This window comes from Cimex lectularius, unplaced genomic scaffold (assembly GCF_000648675.2).
Source record: "Cimex lectularius strain Harlan isolate CLEC.00 unplaced genomic scaffold, Clec_2.1 scaffold132, whole genome shotgun sequence".
Lineage (NCBI taxonomy): Eukaryota > Metazoa > Arthropoda > Insecta > Hemiptera > Cimicidae > Cimex > Cimex lectularius.
Genome location: NW_019392772.1, coordinates 17441 through 36457, shown reverse-complemented (window position 1 = coordinate 36457; position 19017 = coordinate 17441). Strand labels below are relative to the sequence as shown.

At 33.1% G+C, this 19017-nt stretch overlaps 1 long non-coding RNA gene across 1 annotated transcript; it reads left to right on the top strand.

Annotated features, from left to right (window-relative positions):
• The first annotated feature begins 1578 nt into the window (after nucleotides 1–1578).
• Nucleotides 1579–2466, top strand: LOC106662115. The gene is made up of 3 exons (XR_001339831.2): nucleotides 1579–1766; nucleotides 1858–2185; nucleotides 2258–2466. It is a non-coding gene; the product is annotated as an uncharacterized LOC106662115 (long non-coding RNA).
• The last annotated feature ends 16551 nt before the right edge of the window (nucleotides 2467–19017 follow it).

Genomic DNA, 19017 nt, shown 5'->3' with positions numbered 1-19017 from the left:
ATTTGCAAGACCCGCAGGAAACGACTTTATGATTGTAGTTGACGAATTCGTTTTCGGAATATTTAAATGACTGAATTAAGTTTTTATATTTTTTTAGGGAAACCGTTTTCAAAAGGCTCTGGGGAGACAATTTTGTATTGTTGTAAATCAATGAAAACATGTTTATTAAATAATAAATATTATTCGACAATACCGGCAAGAAAGTTAGTTTACCAGATTGCTTTTGTGCCATATCTATTGTAGGTCTTTAAACACAATAATAACAAAAGGATTATAAAAGGATACACAAACTTGTACACCTGCCGAGAGCAAATGTTTGCCCTGTAGTGTTGTTTTTTCTGTTAGTGCCATTGAAACAACTATTTACACGCTTACTCTTCTAATGGAAATCCATTTTTATTTTCCCAGACCGCTTTGATGTTGTGTTTACAAAATCGTTATTTGTTTAACGTGCCTGTTTTTGAACATCCACCTCCGCAGGTGTGGAGCCCGAGCCCCGTGGAATTGTTCCAATTAATCCGCCCCCTTTTGAACGTAAAGGTTTTTCAGCAATTTTGAAAACAGAACTGCACTCGAGGCAGGTACAATCCCCTCTGGGAGAGTTCATGTTCGCCCTTATTGCTCGTATGGCCCTCCCCAATCCTTATTGCACTCCGCTCCACTGGCACTCAACGTCATGACAGCTGGAATGTTAGCTCATCTGCTCAATTCACCAGTTATCGAGTAGTGTAACAAATTAACCCTTAAGAAAACACTAAAAGAAAATATTCAAAAATTGTTAAACATATCTCATTCTTTTAACCAAACAATATTATTTAGAAAAACATTACAAAATTTATTTATTATTGGAAAAATTATAAAAATATTTTACCCCCTTTTTTCCAAAATTAAAGATCACATATCTGTAATAAATAAGTCTGATATAATTTGCAAAATCAATTGTATAAATTGTACATCAACATATATCGGAATTACATCCCAATATCTAGATAAGAGTGTAAAAACAACATATTTATGATTGCAAAAAACCTAGACAAAATCCGACAGCACTGGCAACCAACCATTTTGAAAACAGAGACTATTTCGAATTTAACATTCCAAAAATATTAATCACAGAACAAAACAAAAATAAACGTAACTTTTTAGAAATGTTTGATATAAACTGAAATAAAAACAGCATTAATTAGAACACATGTAAACTCAGCCGCAGCTACGCTAATATCATAAATTAAATTCGATATAAATAGTACATAAAATATATAATACACCATAAAAAATAATCATTACACTACACACATCAAACAATTTCTACATAGTCGAAATCCCCAAAAATGTATCCTTCTTTTCTCTGAAATCCCGTTTGTAATAATCCTGAAACGAAAACTAAGCTGGAACGACAAACCACTACCCTTTTTTTCCCATTGTTGGCCCCTTTTACCTCACAGAAGCCGCCTCGTCATAGAAAAATGGTTTCTATCCTTACTTCCTTCCCCACTTCAAAATCAAACATATAAACAAAAAAACATTTATAACTTAATAATACTAACACGACAAAAACGTGACACATCTACACAGAAAACACACACTTTGAGTGAGTACAAGTACTTTGAATAAACTTAAACTTTCTATATTACGTACATCATTGTATTAATTCATTTATCCACCTATGGATCTGCAAATGGGATTTGAGGAGAACTCATACGCCGAAAGAATTTGCAGACCTCATCGTGAATTTCCTCCTCTACCCATGTTAGCTCGCTCGTTAGGTCTGTCAATTTATAATATCTAGGAGAGGCAGTGACTAGCCGCAGAAATTTATTTTGAATTACCTGTAATTTATTGAGATTTGTTTTACAGGTAAAATTCCATGCTGGACATGGCTCATGCCAGACTCCTTTCTGAGCAATGGGAAAAGTGTTCGTATAGCCGCTTCCGGTTGACTACAAGATTTCTTGTGTGTGCACCAAAATTCAATTTGGTATCAAGAGTGATCCCTAGATACCTCACAGTTCTTAACCACTTAACCGACTTCCCCTTGAGTAATATATTGTGGGAGAGCAGGGGCCTACGCTTAGTGAATAGCATACAACTGGTTTTGGAAGAGTCAATTTTCATTTCCATCTAGTGCAGAACCATCTTACTCTTTCCAGCTTTTTCACGTCTTCACGATTTTCAAGTCTATTTGGTGATCCAATCAAATTCTCAAAGAATATTTGTTAATCTTCCTTTTCATATATCAAACCTCCCTTTTTTTCAGGAATATTGAAAACCAATTACAAAACATTCCATCATCACTTTCTGCACATCCCACTGTCATGGTTCATCAGATCAACTCCACTACAATCTTAGATAACCCCTCCTTCGTCCGTAACTTCGATTGACGAAAAAATTGAAAACTGTGATAAAAAGTGTAGTTTTTTATTATAATTTTTTTTTGTACAACATGAGATTACACATTAGGTTAGCTATCCTCACATGGTTGTCAAATTTGTGCGTTTTCCTTACCGACTGTTTTCTAATATTGAAATTATTTTACAAATGTAAAAAATTATAAAAAATGAAAGTAAATATTTTTATTCTTTTTACCCTTTTACCTCTTTTGAGAATAAATTATCAATATTTCTATTCATAAATCTATAAAGTATTTTGTATAGGCGTGTTGAAGGTGTGCGATTGGCAATGAACCCAATCATCAATATAGTTTTTGCAAGAGCATCGATAAGTTAAATAAATCAATAGGGCCGATCTGAAAACAGTGGAAATTGTTGGTTTATCCTAGACATCATTTGTAACGATGTCTATCTGAAAACAAAATCTAACAGAAAGGAATTCACCGGCAATAGTTCGACACAGGGATATAGTTCAGGGACCGTCGGAATTGGACAAGTCCCCACTCGATCCAATCTTCAGATGGCCATATAATCTTTCTGAATCAACCAACCAAAGCGGATCTTTTCCAAACAACCCTTCGGCACTGCCTAATAAAAAGAACAGGAATTGGAACAGTCAGTTTGCAGTATTTAAAAATGCCGAAGGCTTTAATTAATAAAACATTTCAAGTCAATATTTCATTGGTTTAGATATTTAATCAACAAATACTTACGTTTGTTGATTAATTGTAAACATTAATTGTGTGATTATGTCTGCTGATGAATTTTCTGATCGGTTGAATAATCTTCGTTATTGTATAATAATATCTGTATTGTTGTTGAATTAATCAACAATTTAATCAAATTTAATATATATTTATGTATGTAGCCATAATAGTTAATAAATTAAAAAATAAACCCGTGTCAGACTGCATATTTAAAAATTGATTATATAACCTGCACATGAAATTTAATTAATTCACGATTGTAACAGTTTAATGAACGCGCGCGCGCGTGTGTGTGTGGTTTGTAGTGTGATGAACCTGTAATTTTTTCGTTACCGATTTTGCCTGTCCAATCTCAGCATTAGTCTCTCGGTCGCCTTTCGGCTTCTCGCTTTCTTCAGTAGGTATGGGTCATTTCTTTGAGGCCAAGTCTATTTCTATTAAGTCATGGGTAGTGTACTTCGGCGTCTTTAAAATAGCAATACACTCGCGAAGGGAAAGAAGTAAAAACCTTAGCTCACAATGACTGCTTCAACAAAAAACGCGTTCCACAAAATAAGAAAATCACAACAACAAAACACCCGCCACAGAATATTAAAATACACACTTTGTGGACCACATTAACATAAATAGATAAAAAAAGATACTAACGATTATATTTAACACTTTAGGCATTAAAACACCACTACCACAAAACGTTCTGAAAACTACTAACGAAAAACTGGCCTACTTGACTTAGCTCGGAAATTCGTAGACAAAAATAAACTATTTAATGTTTGGTTAAGTTTAAATAAATAAATGTAATCAAATCCAGCAGGTAGAAAAACGAGCAATAAGAACTGACAAAATCAAAAAGAACACTGACCATCACTAACAACGACTGTAAAAAAAAAATCTTCACTGCTGATATTTTACCTGTTTTCAATAGTTTGGGCGAAATTACGCGTGTTTTAATATAAAAATAACTAAACAACAAACACACTCCCTAAAATCTTATGTAAAGAGACTTCAGTTAACAAAATTACACAGACAAACTGAATATGATGAAATCCCTAAACACTTCTGACAGTCAAGCCCAGCGAAGATGGATAGACCAAAATGATGGGTAACGGCCGGATTGCAGAACACGAAATCCGAACACAATTAACTACGGATTTTATCCTGTCGTTGATGATTATTGCCAAAACTGATTAAGGGTATAAATATTTAATAAGACGTTTCTTTTTTTTTCAGGTAAGGAACAGTATTACAGACATTACAACTGGAAGTGGACTGTAAGTATAACATTAAACGTTTAAAACCTAGTTGCCTCATAAGATCAATTCAGTTCACTAGTTTCGTGGTCTGCTTGACCAATTAATATTAACCAATTAATTAAGGTTTTTAGTTGAGATAAAAAAGTCAATGGCACGAGAGGGATTCGAACCCACGATCTTCGGCTTGATACGCCGCTGGTCTATCACTTGACCACCATTAAGATCAATTCGGTAGGCGAGAGGTCTGAAGAATAGATATACAAAAAAGTGTTGATATTAGATGCTTATATGATAACACATTTGAAAAATGGCAAAAAGGAGGGAAAATTCGAAAGGTGAGTTGAGATGGGAAGTTGTTGTCCGAGTGGATCGAAGTCACGATAGATCAAGTGGTAGAACAGCGGCGTATTTAGCCGTAGGTCGTGGGTTCGAATCCCTCTCGAGACACTAGCTTTTTCATTTCAACCAATACTTTATATGAAAAAAAAAATTAATTGAAAGGAGTTATGTGGTCAATCGGACCACGAAATATAATGGATTTAATAAGTAAAACGAAGTATATCTTCATTAAAGTTCTCTGTGGCCGTTTCGTTTGTCGCCGAGAATCAAATAAATTACACATTTGAAAAATGGAGGGAAAATTCAAAAGGTGAGATTGAGATGGGAAGTTGGTGGCCAGTGGATCGACGTCCCGATAGCTCAAGTGGTTAGAGCAGCGGCATATTGAGCCGAAGGTCGTGGGTTCGAATCTTGCTCATGACACTAGCTTTTTCATTTTAACCAATACCTTACATAATGATTAATTAATTGAAATTATATTTATTGTTTTATTTATTTATTGACCAGTAAATTTGTAATGATTTAATAAATTTCATTTAACTAAAACTTGTAAGTCCCAAATCGCTGATTGTTTTCTTTTTTTTGAACAATATTCTTATATTTTTGTACTATAAATTCACTACCATAATTCAGATAATAAAAAAATATTTTTTATTTTTGTATAGCAACTATGAATTTTTATATTTATTTAATATATTGTATTGTTTATAATTATTTAATAAAGAGTATACATATATTAAACATAGTTTAGGTAATGAAATGTTTCGGAGTGAATTTATTTCAAAAGAGTTACAGTAAGGCAATTGCGACATAACTCTCAGGAAATAAATTTATCCATTGATGTAGAACGTGTTAGATGAGAGACCGGACAGGTTTATGAGAGTAGCAGTAGCATTTTTCCCAGGCGGAAGATGATGAAGCGGCCCTGTGTGGAAAATAGCGCGAGCACGTCGTCTACCGTAGCCCCGATGACACATTTTCAGCATCCGTTACTTTCCCTGTCTCGTATTATGATACCGGGAAAGATAAATCGCAAGGCATTCGTAAAGTTTTGATTGTCTTTGTTTAGTTATTTTCGGTGATTTTCCCTTTCGAAAATCCAAACTCAGATTTTTCAGGCGTTTTCACTGAAAGGGTAATTTATTAGCTATTTATTTTCTGCGGCTCTCCTCCTGACATGCAATCCCTTTAAGTACGTTCACTTTTCTGCACGGAAGAAATGAAGGAAATTGTTATAATTACGGCGTATTAATAGTCACCGTAAAGTTGAACCGATTTTTTCTAAATTCAACATTAACCCGGTGTTGTAATTGACTGAAAAACCTCTAAAACAAGAATGAAATCAGTGTGAAAATCACATGTTAAATAAAATGCAGAAATATACTTTTTCAATTGAATTGTTGGGACAAAATTTTAAATGGAAAATAACAATTCGACAACCACATCGGAAAGCGAATCTTTAAACAAGCCGCCGAAAATTCGTGCTGACACATGGGTCACGAGATGCTTCAACTGCTTCTTCCTCGCTTCTTCCAATCGATTCAGCGCAGACACAGAACCCCCCTACATGCCGGCCAACGTTGACAACATAAACATGAAAATCTCCAAGAAAAAATAAAACAACTCATCATTTATTTTTATTATTTTAACATTAAAATATTTATCCGTAAAAAATATTCAAAAAAAATAAAATAAAATTACCAAGGGTTGTAGGTTGAGATGGAGAGTTGGTGTCCGAGAGGATCGAATTCACGATAGCTCAAGTCGTAGAGCAGCGGCGTATTTAGCCGAAGTTCGTGGGTTCGAATCCCGCTTGTGACACTGACTTTTTTATCTCAACCAAGACCTTACTTAAAAGGAATAATTAATTGAAATATTGAAAGCTGGCAGCAGTTTGTATCACATGACGAATTTCCGGTTAAATAAATATTTTGAAGAGCGAATCAAAGAATTTATAAAAAACATGAAAAGTCTATTTCAGCAAGGGGTAAAAAGCATTTTTCTTTTTGGTATATCTCATTTGCATTTTCACTTTAACCAAAGATATCCTATTTGTAGGCGTCAAATGTAACGTGTTCAAGTATGTTTGAGAAGTTTAACGCAATTTTAAACCAGCCAATTTCACTTTAATCCCAATTTGTTTGATTTTAAATACATTTCTCGTAAAACTATTGTTCAACTAACTGTATGAATTTCTAAATTTTCAATTAAGTTTTATTTTTATAAAATAAAAAAGCCCTCTTATAGATGGTAAGTAATATAACTCAGTTCGGCAGGAAAACTCAAAGAAACCTTAAACTATCGGCCAGGGATAAAGAGCAAAAATAAATAAGAACTGACACAATTTCTTCAATACGTATGAATTTTTATCTACGATGTATGATGGATCAAAAGTAAGGCTGGTTGTGCCGTGTATTATTTCATTAACAAGTACTAATGCCAGATAAAACTACCCAAAAAATTATATGCAATTTCAAATGCTGTCAGTTATGTTAGCACTTACAAAATGAATGACGAATATTTAATAATGACTGACAGTCTAAGCTCACTTCTTAAATTACAAAAATAAAAACATTACATGCTACCGACAATTCATAGTTTTTGAAGTTCTTACCAAAATTATTTTTCTCAGGCAGAGCGGTAAGGATTTCAAGTTTGTATGCGTTAAGGCTAATATAATGAGAGAGTGGACGGGCTGGCAAAGGGAGCTGCTCAAAACGGAAAATAATGCTTGTTCCAAATTCATTCTTTTTAAAATAAAAAATCAATTAAATAGGGCTCTAACAAACGATTGGCAAATAAGATACAAAGCTTCAAACAAAGGCCTATTTTACGAAAGGATTCAACCTAACATTGAGGCATACTAGTTCAGTAAACTTCACGTAAATAAAGAGATGTGCAAAATTATAGCCAGGGTCAGATCAACCGATGCCTTATCTGGTTAATATATGCATAAAATAAATATATCTGCTACACTCGGTTGCGAGCTCATGGAACTGTGTTCAATGGAACATTTAATTATGAATTGTGCTAGGTATGAGAAGGAAAGAAAAAAATTATTTGCAGCCTTGTCTGGTTATATAGATAATCCTTTTAGCTACCACACTGTATTAAAGTCAATGAACTACCACATGTATAGCGAGGTCGTCTCCTTTGTAAAATCATGTAATCTCAACGTATAGAAAACAAAAGATAAAACAAATATCTAATTTTATTTTTTATTTAATTTTTAATTTTTATGCTTTAACGCTATGTCATAATTAAAAAATAATCGTGTGGTAATGAATACCATGTTTGAGACATGGCTATGGATAAAAGTACGGTGCAAAAAAACAGCTACGATGTATATATTAATGCAAGATGTGATGAATTTATCCATTAGATTTCGAGGTCCGATTGACAAATAACCTCTCTCAATTAATTAATGTTTATGTACGGTATTGGTTGAGATAAAAAAGTCAGTGTCACGAGTGGGATTCGAATCCACGATCTTCAACTAAATACGCCGCTGTCCTACCACTTGAGCTATCGTGACTTCTATCCACTCGGACACTAACTTCCCATCTCAACCCCCCCCCTTTGAATTTTCTTTCCTTTTTGCCATTTTTCAAATGTCGTGTAATCAGGATTCGATTCTCGGCGGCAAATGAAATTGCCACGGAGAGCTTTAGTGAAGATATACTTTATTTTGCTTATTAAATCTATTATATTTCTTGGTCCCATTGACCAAATAACCTCTTTCTGTTAATTAATCTTTATGTAAGGGATTGGTTGAGATAAAAAATTCTGTGTCATGAGCGGGATTCGAACCCACGACTTCGATCCACTCGAACACCAACTTCCCACCTCAACCCACCTTTTGAATTTTCCCTAGTTTTTGCCATTTTCAAGTGGTAGAGCAGCGCGTATTTAGATGAAAATCGTGGGTTCGAATCCCGCTCGTGACACTGACTTTTTTATCCAAACCAACACCTTACATAAAGATTGATTATCTACAATTTATATTAAACATAAAGGATATATTTTTTAAACCAACAAATCAGCTTTTAAAGCTATCAAACTTGGTATTCAAGTGCCAAATAGTATTTTTAATTTGCACATTGAATATCTCGTTTTCCCTACTTTAATGGATCAACAATAAAATGGTTATTCGTTTAATTGAACGTAGATCGACGCGACTACGCCGAGTGGTTAGCGCGCATAAGGTTCTTACTTCAAATCACGGCAAAGCCTTTCTCATTTTACTTAAGATTAATTAGAAACTCATTGCCATCAACACCCAACTGTCAGTTGGACGATAAGGTTTACTTCCATAACCTTTTTTAACTTTATATTCACCAATTTCGTACCGTTTTTATCTGTTCGAGCAAAATGAAGGTTTGATTTTGAAAGATAAACAACTTTCCTGTACGGGGCCATAAACGGGATAATATAATAAGCGATTTAGAAAGTTACTAAATGGATCAACAATATTTCCTATTTATACCTAACAAAACGGACTCGTTAGCGTTCATTTCGTCTATACGTTACGTTACTTCAGTTCAAAGGCTAGTAAATCCCCACATCTGTATAACACCAAACCCGAAGAAACTTTGGACAATTTCGTACTACGTTATTGAATAATTTCCTACAGTTTGGAAAGGGTACGCGTAAGTTGAGCCGTTCATGTAAGACATAAGGGATAAGACAATAACACGTAAGTGCCCTGCTAAAAGCACAATGGCCTGTAAGGATGTAAATGACTGATTTATATTCATACGACATTTACTCCGGCGATAGATCATAACCAACGCGATTCTCAAAGTTAGATCGCTTTAATAAAGTTCCACCTTCGGGCTTCTTGTAGATAATAAATTCTAATCTGTGAGGAATTGTTTTTTCTTTACTAACAATTATTTCTTTATGAAAGCCAAACGATATATCAACGATTTAATGCTGGTTATAAGATGAAAACAAGGATCGTTATCAAGGCGACTACTCATTACAATGCTGAATTCATGTAATTCGACGAAATAGGGCTTTTAAAAAACATTTTGGAAAATTTATACAAAAATAAAATAAAAGCCCATGCTAGTACTGAATATCTTATTCATTGCCAAAATCACAGCCATTTATTTTTGATTTAATTTTCTGTCCATTACATTTTAAAATTTTTAGTACTTTAAAAGTCTTCAATCTTTTAACAAAAAATAGAAAGGAAACCGTCTAAATGGCATTTTTCTGTACGTTATTATTTATGATAAAACTGTGAGCGATTTGTTGAAATATTTATAAATAATTGTCAATATCTAACTGATTATACACTTGAAAACATATAACCAACGTTTACGAGTCATGTTTTTCATCGATTTTACCAATAAAATTGTCAGATCAAATTGATAAACTTTCCAAAATTTACACTAATTAATTACAACATACTTATATTAATATAAAACAAATTAAACTTTTTTTATTACATGTATTTGATATTTAAAACTACAGATATTGTATTAAGTAAATATGTTCATATATGTTAACGTTGCCTTACAACACTTTTTCACACTGAAATATTTTTAATCTTCACTAAATGAGAAGGTCTCGCGCCCACTTTCGTTTTCAAATTAAAAGAGATCAGAAATTTAAAAAGATCAGAAAATGAGCTTTAATAACAATTATTCGATTATGACATTTTAAAAGAAAATACACGAAAACACCGAAAAATCATTTATGAATAGATCAAAATTAACAATTTATTGCCTAGTTTTGCTCTTAATCACGCATATTACCTCCTCTGGTCTCCAGTCTTAAATCTTCAAGGCATCGAATAAATGAGCGTTCGGATTTTGTCTTGTGAAACAGAATCCTAGTCTTCAACAAGAACAGTTTGAAGCTATTCTAACCCGTCTCTTTATCTTGTCCCTTAAGGAAGGATTCTATAGGATTCAATTCAGGAGAACCTGCTGGAAAATTCGTTTGCGGTAATCCCTACATCCTACGAATAATGGCTGACAACTCGAGCTAAATGCGGTCGAGCATTGTTATGCATTCACCTGTTCCCATTAAATGGAGCGAAAGAGACCACAGCTTCCAGAAGAAACTGCTCAATGTACCTTAGTGAAGGCAAAGAACCATTCAATGTGATATTCAGTTTGGAAGCAGCATAGTCGTTGATTTCATCCCATGTCTTTGAAAACGTGGTGAATCACGCATGGCACATGAAGCAAAGCTTTCACCACATTTCATCCACAGTCGGACCCGATCATCTGGTTGCCACAAACGAACCCAGAACTCATCTTTGAAGAAAACATCACCCATTGTTCAAGTGGCCAAGCGAGATGCTGATTTGCGAATAGTCCTCTTTCTATCGGCCTCTCCAGTACTAGGGAATCTAGTGTGGGTCATATCGTTACTGGGCTATTCTCACCAGGCCTTCTGATATTGTTTTAAAGATCACCTTTACATTAAGGGCCATTTGGAGTTGATTACCTGCGAAGGAATCAGTTCAAATCTGTTCCGTAGCGTAGTGAGAGCGATAAAAGGATCGTCTCTACAACCATCGTACATCGCGGTCGGCCACTACCTTCTCTTAGATGAAGACTTCAACTGGCCCTAAACTGCTGTAGACCATCATGGATGGTAAAGCTCGACATATACAATGCCGGTCCATCGTTTGCCAAAGCATCTACCAGGAGAACTTCTGGACTTAAACCCATACTACAATATAAAGGAAAAGCTAATTATTAATTTTTTACTCTAATTTATTGTTTCATCAAAGCAAACAATGTATAAAACTAATTAATTCACTGGACAAGTTGGCCCTGGAAAGGCTGAAATTGAGCTTATTTTCTTTAGTTTTAATCTAAAAAGTCCTACTTCTTTAACAAAATAAACATAAAAGTGTAACGAACACTCTGGATCAAGACCATACTTTGATCCAGTGTTCATAAGTGAAAAAGTGATCTATTTATAATACTGAAAGCAAAAGGGTAATAGAGGTGAGGTAATTTTAGTAAAGAAGATCGGAAAGATTTTTTTAAACGTTTTATCCAATAATGCCTTCTCTTTATCTGAAATCATAGTTTTATCTAATATAAAGAAATGATTTTATTTTATGCAATGCATTGAAAATCTTTTTACCTCTCTACTTTTATTGTGCAATCAGCCCCGTGGTGTCTGGTACCATACCAGGGACGGTTTTGTCTGACCGAGTTCGCAGTTATACGACTCATTATATTATCTCTTAAGTTTCAATTTTGCTTTAAGGTTTGAAACCAATTTTCTTCTCAAGTTTTTTAAACGAAAACGGTCTTAAAATTAATGTAAGAATGGTTAAAAATTCTCTTGAATTTATTGAAATGTCTGGAATGTAAGTGGGGGCTTTAAATATAGTCGGTGAGGGGGATAACGAAACTATGACTTTCATTATTTAAATCTATCCATTTGGAAACTAAACCTTTGATAAAACTCTTGTGTCACTTTGTTAATCAGTATGGTGAGGAAGTGATTAATCTTTCAAATAGAAAAATTCTTGTTCTTATAGCTTCAAGAAATGAAGAACCACGTAACCCCATTAAGCAGATTATTATCACAGTTAATTTCATTGTATAAGCATGTTCAGAATTACACAAAAATCTAATTGTATTGGAAGGATGTGTGTGCCAATCAATTCACTTCCCGGATAATAAGTACGTCTAGAATAGAATCCTTCCATCAACACGCTTCTGCTGTAACTGTTGTATTTAATATGCATTCAGTAATTTCAATGCCAATATTATAAAGTCCTTAGGAACAACGATCAGAAGGTCATTAATGAATTTACTCATTAATTTAACTTAACAAGGAAACAAATGTAACCCGATACAATAAGTCTGTCATCAGGTTATCAGCCGGGAAAGATGTCGAGAAGAACCTTCTCTCTGTTTGTACCAGGTATGCTCGAACATAAAACAACCATTACTAGGCATGAACCAAAAACATTTCATTAACAGTTCTTTAGGTAAGTCAGGATAAATAAACTATATTTTCTTTTAATATCTTTCTATAATGTATATCACTGAACAGACCGTATGAAAGTGAACAGAAATTTGATATCCAATGACAGCAATACATCATCCACTTAAACGTTTAATGCTGACAGTTTTTCGTTAAACTTAAATGACTTTGGTTATATTTATTGATTAAAGTTAAGGAACCCAGGATCATATGTACATAAATGAATGGTACCATTTGAAATATATAGACTGGCACTCTCAACACGACACGCAAGAATGGCACAGTTACACAGAAGACAAACCCTTTGAGCCCTGAAGATGATCTCAATAAAGATCGGAACGTTGGCACCATAAAGAAAATGTTTTTCTGAAACCTACATCACACCAGACCGCATCTCACCATTTCTGAATAATTTTAAATATATACATAAATAATATTAAACGTTCAAATTAATTCTTTTAATTGTTATTATTTTTATAATAATTTAATAATATTAAGGTATTATTCTACTTTTTATCTTTTATCTTGAGAAATTTAAAATTAATTTCTTACAGTATTTACCATTATAATATTTACTTGTGTTATAATTCCCGCTTTTCGCACGTACAAATTGACCACCATAGAAAAACCTGCTTCCCATTGGAACGTCGCGTTGGCGGGGGTATCGGCGGGTTCACTTTTGCAATTCATGTCTAGAGACGTGGTTGTGGAAGTCCTTCTACCTGATGATGAGCTAAGGGCTCGAAATTCGGTCGTTGCCAAACAACTTACTGTGAGTAGGAACTATGTTTAAAAAAAAGGATTGAACACCGCACTCACTCCATCATTCATCATTTCTATGAGGTGAATGAGTGTTGTTATTTTTTAAATTCATTTATGATATAAAATTGTAGATCTGGTAAGTAGTTTATTTTATTTTTTAAAATTTTTTTTTACGTTCTATTGCGGAATGTCACGAAGGTTTAGATTTAGATTTTAAACTTTAATTATATTTGAACATTTTTTGTTTGTTCACCTACATATAACCGTTGACAATTTCCATACCATTCTCTAACTAGCCAAAAAATTTATATTGCCCAACGTAGAAGAATAGTAAAGGAAATTTAACCGCTATAAATTAAAAAACGCACATTTAATAGGACTAATAAACAAATAATATCATAAAAAAACTGATAGGTCGGAGTGAGAAAAAAATTCAGTACATTCAGTATTGAGACCAACAATGCTATGTTCTTCATTTTGTAGGTTTAAGTTTAAATGGGTTAGGTTTAAGAGCAAATTGATTTTGATTTCAGGCAATTAATTTGTAAAATTTATTGAGGTAAATTCTAATATATTCTAGTTGGACAGGTTATTTCGCACCAGATTATTATAACAGAGAGGCACGATCTCGATGATACAGGATTTCCGAAAGCAAGTTGTTGAGATGCCCAAAACCCTATAACCGAAAATTCGGGAAGCACAAAAAAAAGCAATAATTAGATACGATCCGCTTATGATAAAACATTAATTACTCGAAGAAACGATCTCTTCAAAAATTTTCAAAATCATGAGGTTCATCGGTGAAGCCGGAAGAAAAGGGTCTTCATTAAAAAATAGAAATACAATAAAATGTCAACATTTCTAGCAACTACTATAAGCGTTCAAAATAGGATATTTTATAGATGCTAGTAATAATAATTAACACTTGTAAACCATTCCAGAAATTCATTATACGCTACGTCGTGGTTAAAAATGTAAGAGATTGTTGCAGCAAAGTACATTTTATTGTTATAAAAAAAATTTAGCTGACATAAATAATAGTACTCTTTTGAAGATCGTATTACCCTCTTGTTGTTTTTTTTTTCAAATGATTATCTTAACATATAGATTATGAAAATTTAAGTAAAGGTTGTGTTCTGTTTATTATTTTCTGGGAATTTATATGAAAATACTCTTATTAATATATTTTTTTACGAAGGGTCGTAACAGCATAGTTCAAATCAACCCTCGGGGTGCCGGTGTTTTTGAAAAAAAGCCTATTTATAAGTATGTCAGGTTCGAATGAAGGGCCGCTGGATTCGAACCCGACACCTTCACCTTACAGCGATGAGCGCCGTGTCATTGCCTAAACCGTTGCCGCCATCGATGCACTTATTAGTACTATTATTAGGAAAGAAAATAAATTTGTTTGATAACTAACACTTTGTTTTAAATTTTATGAGTAACCCAGGGAGATAATAAAAAGTGTTATTTCTCTTTTTATAATCCTGGCGACCATTTGTTATATGCCTATTTTATACTATACATTTCTGAACCCGCCCAATATGAATAAAGTGTGAAAGTTGTATCAAAATCGGTTCAGTAATTTTAGGTTTTATCATCAACATACATATGAACATTCAAAAGATACACATACGAACTTTTATAAATAGAAGATAAAATCTATATTTTGTGCTCAGAACGAGTTATTAAAAAAAAAATTGACCGTTCCTGGTTGGAGTTTTATTTAAAAGTTGTCGACACATCCTATTCATTCAGTCTTTAAAGGAAACGTTTTAGAAACCATTTTGATTTTATTTACATCATTGTTTATCCTGTGTTAACACAAGGCGAAGCCGCGATAAGGGCTGCGGTATGTATAAGGGATTTGTAATAAAATCTAAAGCCATTACTGGCTTGGTCTTTATTCAAATGTTTTCAAGATAAACCACGTTGATAAACCTGTTAAATATGGGGCTCGGTGAGGAAAGTTTTCCGTGCTTAAAACCGATAAGAGTAGTTGTTTCCTAAACTACATGTGATATGTCCATCCCGTGCTTAATATGCGTTTTTCCGAATGGATTTTTCAATTATCATGACAATAAAACGATATCGAAACCCCAATTAGGAATGGAGTGATAAATAGTTTTGCGTTCTTATTTGACATGCAATGACAGATTCACCAGGAGATTTCTGGCTAGTAATATTGGCAATTGGTTAAAAACCGATAAATCGATCTTACAATTATCGTGTTTTATGTAAATTTACACAGTAGGTATTTTATTACACAGGAACATGTCACATTTTACTTTTAACCATTCAAATTTGCTAATTAATTTTTGACATATTTAATAGAAATTTGGTGCTGACTGACGTCTTCTGTCTATTCGGGCAAATAGCATTAGGCGTTTCCCAGGCATCTTAGTTAGAAAAGAAAGATTTTCACCAATTATCATTTTCCATTATTCGAATATCCATTATTACTCCGTTATGCATTATTAAATTAATACTGTTTTTAGCGAAACTAATTACAAAATTAGAAAAAAACTAATGAAAACTATTTTTTAACTGTACAAATAAATATCATTTATCTCTAAAAATAATTGGCCAGAATGTTAAATTTATTTTCCTGTATCCTTGTGAATTTACCAAGCATAAATTAGTTGTTAATATGTTTAATGTTTGGGCGATATTAAACGAAATATGCTTGCTGTGCTCGCTTTCAAGCATTCACGTACAAACACCCCCCTCCGGGGGGCAAATTCTTTGCGACTAATTTTGACAAAATTCTACGAATAAATAAGGCCTCATATTCATAGCTTTCATAATTTAGAGAGAGTGTAAAGAAAATATGTTTTAGCAAAGTCTGTCCCAAAACATGTGCAACCTGAAGGAGTGTTCTCTTAAGATTAACAAATTTTGATATTGCTTAATCTTTTTATGTGTAGGAGAATAAATTTGAAAGTTGAGTAGAGATGACGTCAGACTGTGATGTACTTAAATCTATTGTTCACTTCTAAGAAGGTTATTGGTTACTAGTGCTTATGTATAGAGAAGAAAAAAGAGCGTGAGTTTAAAAACGAAAAGTCTACGGTTTCTTTATCCGATCCAATCCTGAAAAGGTCCTACATATGTAAGGTTGAAATGAAAAAGTTTGTGTCACGAGTGGGATTCGATGCCTCGACCTTCGGCTAAACACGCCACTCGTAACACTTTTTCATTTCAACCAAAACCTTACATAAAAATATTAAGTAATTGTAAGAAATAATTTGGTCAATAGACCACTAAATATAATGGATGTAATAAGTAAATCGAAGTATAGCTTCACCAACATCTCCCCGTGGCCACTTCATATGTCACCGAGAATTGAATCCAGTTATACTACATTTGAAAAATGGCAAAAAGCGGAAAATTCGAAAGATTAGGTTTCTTGCACATCTTAACACCGCTGTCCTGTGCCTTGTAAGAGGTTCCTGACCGGCAAGACATCTTGCACGAAATTCAGCTTCTTAAAGATTAATTAATTGAAAGAAGTAATTTAGTCAATAGACCACTAAATATAATCGTTTTGGTATTACATTGCACCTACCAGTTTAATAATTAATAAGTTTCATTAGTTTAATTGTCTTATGTGAGTTTGTTAGGTATATCATAAAATTAAATAGGTTGCAATTAGACTGACTGACTTTACACATTTAAGCTAATACTTAATCTTGCTAACAAACAACTTATTATGATTTTCAATATCAATAATTATATAGTTTAATTAGTGCGTGAGTAGTATGTCATCGATTTAATTCAATAATATTATATTAAATCAGGTTAGACACTTTTTTCGAGATCAGGCGTAATAAGTGACATAGATCACATAACGCAAAGAAATAACATAAATAAATAAAGTAAATAAATAACAAAACTACGTTTTTTAATTTGTAGTACATTAAAACTTCCTTTGGTAAAATTGGTAACATGTAACACTGAAAAAGGAAATATATACAAAATTAAAAACGAGTTTTTAAATATGCAGAGGTTTTTTTTAATATTTATTATTTCCTTGTCCGTTTAGCCTGTACGTACAAAATGAAGCGAAAATTTTGTCATAAAACATTTTCTATTTGTAAAAGTTTTTTCCTCTAAATTCTTAAAATAATTTAAAAAATATATGTCCAATTTGTACGTTATAAGTAGCTTTCTGGGTTTGAAAGCCCGTGGAATCTTAATTGAGACTACTAGGCACAAAGTAATGTCAAGCTGAAAACCCTCGTCTGGGACAACCAATGGGTAGGGCGTTAGTTAAGCCTTCCAGTATGACTTCAATGCTTTACTATACTGAAAAACCCAACCTTGTCAGCTCATTTCACTTACTGCCACCTTCTTATACTAAAATAACAATTTCTTAAAGAAGAAGAAGATTATAGAATCTCGAAACATTCATAAAATCATTTATTTTATCACGGTACATCATTCTTATTTCTTAACCATCATGTGTTGATGAATGTTGTGACAAGAATCATTCCACCAACGCAGATTTTCATCTTTAACGTCTTTTTGGAGACAACCGAATAACATGTTTCTTTCATCCTTTTATCCCATGGGAGAAACCTGACTTTTTCTCGTCCGTTTTAGTAATCTGTCAAATGTGTCATAATCCCAGGGCGGCGTCTCATGAATCTGATGTCAGTCACCATTGTTTCCATGCTGTTGTTTCGTCGAAAGGGTATTTTGTGAGAGCCATTTTTTTAAGTTTTGCAATTTTTGCGTGATCCGATCGTTAAATAACCGTCGTAAACAAAATAAAGCTAATGGACAATCATGGTGGAAAATATGTTAAAACGATTTATTTCAACTTTAATATACTTCTTTTTCTAAATGTTTTCTCATGTAATTTAGTGAATTCTGATATTTTTGTGCCTTTCCTAATTTAGTTTATGTGCGAGACTTGTTTTACCTTTTTCCCATCGACACGTTTGGATCAATAGAAATGATAAATGATGGAGTGAGTGTGGTATTCAATACTTTTTAAAAGGATAGTTCCTACTCACAGTAAGTTGTTTTGCAACGAGCCGGATTTCGAGCCTTTTAGCTCATCATCAGGTTGAAGAACTTCTACAACCACGTCTCTCGACATGAATTGCCAAAGTGAACTGCTGATACATCCGCCAACGCACGTTCCAATTATCAGCTGATTTTTTTAATGACGCTCAATTTGAACGTGCGAAACGCGGAAATTATAACACAAATAAATATTAGAATAATAAATACTTAATATTACTATAAATTACTATAAAAATAATAACAATTAAAATAATTAGATTAATTATTTGGATGTTTGATATTATTTATGTACATATTTAAAATGGGAGGTAGATCAAAATCTGTTATATTATTAATGCATTTATCACCATGTTCAATTTTACATTTTTTAATTTCAAATTTCTCAAACCAATCTAGTTCTTTCCCTTTGTTGAAACTATGTAACACTTGTATTTAAATTTGAATTGAAATTATGTTTTTTTTTCTTTTAGATGGTCCTTAAATTCCGAAAATTTGCTCGATTTAGGCAAGTGTTCTTTTACTCTTGTTTTTATTTCTCTACCGCTTTGTCCTATATATTTA